This window comes from Cryptomeria japonica, chromosome 5 (genome assembly GCF_030272615.1).
Source record: "Cryptomeria japonica chromosome 5, Sugi_1.0, whole genome shotgun sequence".
Classification (NCBI taxonomy): Eukaryota; Viridiplantae; Streptophyta; class Pinopsida; order Cupressales; family Cupressaceae; genus Cryptomeria; species Cryptomeria japonica.
The window spans coordinates 896172783-896178782 of NC_081409.1; positions in this window are offsets into that span (position 1 = coordinate 896172783).

Sequence of the window (6000 nt, forward strand, 5' to 3'; positions counted from 1 at the left end):
TGTCACCATAGTTTCAACATAGACTGGTTAGTTAGCTGATTACTATATCAAGTAAAACAATGTTAACTTTTGATCAAATATAGACTTCAGAGGAGATAATAATCTTGCCAAATCTTAAAGATAGACATAGTCGGTTTAAATGATATAAAACAATATGTATTAACCATTAATTTTATGGCTCACTTAGATAAACATCATAAGATTAGCCTGAAATTATCATTTTCATTTACTATTGATTATTCTGTTCATATAGGTCTACATATGTTGAAAATTGGCCAATAAATTCAAACTTTGTTTTGATATTCATAAATATGAATATATACTCATATATATGATTATAAGCAATAAGATTTACTCATATATAGGTATATATTCACATTGGTGGATACATAATTAGGGAGGGATCTGTTAAGGAAATAAAGGCCCTCATTTTTTGCATGTGTTGGCCTATAGGAACTGAGAAAATCATTTGTAACACTTAAGTGCCCTGTCATATACTCATTTGATACTTGCTGCTGAGCTTTCTATAAATACAAGGTTATATGACACTCCGTAGACTACGGATAATATGTGGCTTGCATGGAAAATATTTTGAGTAATGAATGTAGGTTAAATTCTGCCATAAAACTCGTCTACCTCTATTACCCTCAGTTGAACTCAGGCATGACAGAAGTCCCATTTACCCCCTTTTGTTATTGTATTCTGGATATCATCCATTTTTCAGGGATAGCATCTGGGTACATAAGCAAAAGGTGGTAAACAGGTGATTCATAACTATGGATGATCACTTCTCAAAAATGGAAATTATCTAGGAACTCTGTTTATGAATATGTCATTTTGGCGACTTTATAATTTTAGATAAATAAGGTTAAGAATTTAAAAACATCAGAGAAGGATGTCAAATCATGCTGTTTATAATTTTCTGTTTACATTTCTCTATTTAAGTTTTGGGATGATAGGTCCAATCGGATAATTGGCTAAGGAAGTATCCTAGCTTGGAAGATAAAATTCTTATCTAAAATAGAATACTACATGTGACTAACAATCTAGGCAAGTGTTTTGAATACTAACCATGTAGGAGGTGCAGGGTCATCTTTAACAAATGACAGGGTGAAAGCTGCTAAAGTGGCCATAAACTATATGCAATCAAGGCTCAAATTCATAGATAAAGCACAAGGAGAACATTGACAATTTAAAAATAGAAATATGGGCCTGTAAGGGAAAGAAAATATCTTCCCACTTGCTCACCCTAGCCCGGGGTGTTATTGTATTATTCTAAATTTGTGCTTATTTGTAATTAGATGTAGAGACTATCTGGACTACGGTCCCGGGCAAGGCCGGAGGTTTTCTCGCCTCCACTCTTTCCTACCAACGCCCGCAAGAGTGGAGTGATGCAAAAAATTAATATGATTAATAATTTTTTTTGGCCGTGGCCTCTTATCAATAAAAAAAAAATGGTATACAACTGTATCTATTCTGAATGCATTACCCAAACACCGCAATCGATCAGTCGCACACGAAGTTCCATGAGTGTGATATTTTTCAAATCCCAATATTATTTCTATCTCATCAACCTATAGAGGAGCCACCTAACCTAGCCCCACCTAAGCCAAGATCCATTCTTCCCACTTTTCAAGATTGTATTTCTCTTCACTATCTTGCAGTTTCCCTCGTGAATTTTCAATTATAGTGCAGAGTTCTTCACGAAGGACACCACCACATCGTCTAGAGTCTATGCTTCATTTTTTCCTTTGATCCCATGTAGGCCAATAGTCCTTTGTCTGAGGAAGTGCTTCCTGAATAGTCATGGGGGGGAGAGGTAATGCTTGAAATCACCCTTCTATTGGGAGATTGTGTACATAACCTCTTGGTCTTCTGAAAGTTGAAAATTACTTCAAGTCCGCCAACTTTGGTTCCACACTATAGAAATATTTGGATATTGACTTCCAAATATCATTCGGTGCAAAAGCATCATTCTCATAATAGAAAAAAGATTCTCCTTGCATGAACACATTGATTTCCTCCAAGCGTGGCCCAATAGGTTTCGCAGGAACTCCAAAACTAGTTAGTCCCTTCGGACATAAATTAGAGACGTCACATCACACACTCCCTACATTGTTTGTTTGTATTGCATACTCTCTATCTATTTATCACCCTTTAACACTTTCCTCTTCTTTTCTCCAATTGCTCTCTTCTAGGCAGCTGATGAGCTTGTTTCCATGTCATTCAAGATAATGCATGCTTGCTTTCTTTTACGAAATTTACTTGCACATGACTCTTCAACTTGTATGTTCTACTTCCATCTAGATATAAATTTTAATTCACACTTAGATAATAATTAAATAAAATAAGCATTTGTAATGAAAATATTTAGTCATTCGATGCTACATATTATCTGACGGAAAGATACTAGACAATCCTTAGAGAAAGGAAACATCATTGATAATTATTTTTTACAAATAACACTGAACCAAATAAATTAAAAATGTTTCATGTAATTTTTAAAAGTAGAACTCGTTCAATGCTTTCATGCACTAACGACAAAGCAGTCTGACCCACACCATTATCCATAATAGAACAAATCAATATATAGGCTATTATAAAGAATATATACAAAAATATGAAAGAATATTAAATTACCATTACAAACCCATAAACCATTAAATAGTGAAAATAGATATAAATTTGTAAATGTCTAACTACAAACACCACAACCATAACCAAAACAAAAAAATTTCTTACCTGCAAATACTAAGTAGCTGGTGAGTTGCAAGTCTACAACATCTCTCAGATGATCAAACCGTTTCTTAATTTTGTTCTTCTGATTAGTCAATGGATTTAGTTGCATGTACAAGTTTTCTATTTGAAGCCTTTTGTTTCCCTATATTTGAGACTTAATAAAATTCTTGTGAGTAGGAAATTGATTCAGGAGTTACATGTGAAGAATTTGGCAAAGTAAATGATGACAATCAAACTAAAATTTTATCTGTCTTGAAATCCTTTTATCTTGATGGCATTAAATTAAAGTTCTTTCTCTATTTTCTGGTGATCTCTGGAGTAGAGGTTGCTTCGCATCGACCTGGGATACATTTAACTTGTGTTGTATCTGCGGAAATATGTATCATAGGTCGATGCAATGCAACCTCTACTCCACCAATACTAGATAGAAGAATGAGTACTTTAATTTAATGCCATCAGGATAAAATGCTTTCAAGACATATATTAGGTATAAAAGGAAGCCTACCCTATCATTTGAAGGGTTCTACCTACAATTCAAGTGATCTCTTAATTATAAAATCAATTCAATTCCAAGTGAACAAGCAATCAAGTATTGAAGGAGAATTCAAGTTGGTGTAGGTGCATTTGGAAGACCAAAGGACTCAATGAAGCCATTAAAGACTTTTGAAGGTCTTAGGAGTGAAGAGCCAATCAATTATGATGTCTTAAGGTCTGTTATGGTGAATGTAAGAGTGGAGAAATTGCTTGCTAAGGAGAAACAGTAGAAAATCCGCCTTAAGGAGGGACACATTTTATGATTGACAGTGTTTAGACATTTCAAATGAAAGGTGAATCCATCATCATTTGGATGGTATAGTGTTTTGAAGAGGGGTATATGAGTAACCCTACTTTTAAGGGTTTGTGAGAGGCTAAATAAGGGATTTTGCATCTAAGAAGGTTAAAACTTGTAAATAATTGCATTTCCTTAGTTTTGAATCATATACTTTCCAAAGCAACCTTTTGATAGTAGATTCTATGTACCATCCTAATCCAAAAAGATTTCATTTTGTCTACATTCGATAGTCATTGCTAAAATCAGTTTAAAGTGTATTCATTTAGGGACCTTTCATAAAATATTCTCAACTTACACATCATAAAAGGATCTTAAAATATTCATTGTTTATAATGATAAGAATTTGGTTGTTCCATACACCTTCCTTTACTATTTTAAAAATATCATTGACCAAAATATTGTGCAGCAGTAGTATGGAGTGCATTTCATCTATTTTATGCCTAAATATTTCATCATACCACTTTATTTTCAAAGACGACTGATCGATTGCCATGTTTGGGTAATGCATTCCAAATAGATACAGTTGCATACCATTTATCTGTCTTGATTAAAGACTTTTATCCTGATGGCATTAAATTAAAGTTCTTTCTCTATTTTCTGGTGATCTCTAGAGCAGAGGTTGCTTTGCATCGACCTGGGATACATTTAACTTGTGTTGTATCTGCGGAAATATGTATCCTAGGATGATGCAATGTAACCTCTGCTCCACCAATACCAGATAGAAGAGAAAGTACTTTAATTTAAAGCAATTGGGATAAAATGCTTTCAAGACATATATTAGGTATAAAAGGAAGCATACCTTGTCATTTGAAGGGGTTTGCCTACAATTCAAGTGATCTCTTAATTATAAAATCAATTCAATTCCAAGTGAACAAGCAATCAAGCATTCATCAAGAATTGAAGGAGAAATCAAGTTAATAAAGATATTTAATAGAGGAGATATTTAATAAAGACATCATCTTTTAAATTAAGAAATGGGCAGGAGATTAAGAATACAAACCTTCCATATTGCACACTACAAGGTATATTCAAATTACAAGTTACATTTATAGGGTCTATCCTATTTGAGCTAGCTACTATTTCAACACATTCTAACACATGTATCTATTTCTATGCAATAATTAGTAGTAGCTACATAGACTAGCATGGTACATAAGTTCTTTTCTAATAATGCCCTTCATATGCAATTCTTTCAAGATTATTTAGTTGTATCTACCTTCTTAGGTTATGAAAATGGAGATTAGATTAGGTTATGTATCTACTTTCTTGCTCTGTAATTCTTGTTGTGTTTAATAAATTTTTATCCCTTTGGTGAAAAAAAAGGAGGTTGGTGATAAATATCTATGTTGTCTATTAGTTGATTCCCATGACAATAAGTGGTTAATGCTGATACAAAGTAACACTAACAGGAAACTTTGATGACAATCTAATACACATCACTATTGAACTTACCCATGTCTCATATAAACCTATGTTGGCTAGGCCCCACAATAATTAGAAGATCATAATTACTACTGTCCTAAACCTTGCATTGATCATCACAATTTCACAGTGAGTTGAGTTAATAAGTCCATTAGCAAGATTGGGAAAGAGTTTCGTATTGAGTTAGGTGTTGCTGGAAGGTTTAAGGAGGTACACTATCATCATAATTAATATTAGAGAGTGTTGTGTGAAGAAGAATGGCCACGAAAGGAGTGATTGTCCTAAGTGCTTGAGACTGTCACAAAAAGTGAGTGTTGCAGTAGTGAATCTTCCTTTGACCTTTGTGTGTTTGGGAGGGTAAAGACCCATGGTGGTATATGTTGAGTGGTTGGGAGGGTAAAGACCCACCTATCAACTATCTACTTTGACATCCTAGGATGGTGTCCACCTACTCTAAAACCTTGTGGGCACTCTCTGTCTGATACTAACATATACATAACATGTGCCTCTCATATAACCCTATGTTGGCTAGGCCCCACCATAATTAGAAGATCCTAATTACTAAAAACACTAGATTCTCCCCTAAAAGGTTGTTGAGTCATATAAGGCCTAGCTTGATAGCCCTATAGTCTCTCATACCTAAAATATCCTTTTGTCGATGACGGTCAAATGTGACTACCCTATGGCCCCTACTATGCTCTAGACCTTTGTCCCTAATATTGATACTATTGGGTTTTTCTTTGTAAATCATATAGTAAGTCTAAATTGTCCTTTGAAGGATGGGGAGGCCTATGGACACTTTAGTCCCTTCATCAAGGTTACAAACTTCTCTCATGCCTCTTGTGTACTCCCATGTACCTCCTTTTCCATATGAGACTTTGCCATAGCAACCCTAAAGTCATTTGGATTGGCCATGTGTAGGAAAACTGAAATTTTGGGCTTTCCATCCCTAATGAAATAATTGACAAGTATCTTGTCTTGAATGTAATCTACAAACTAGAATAACT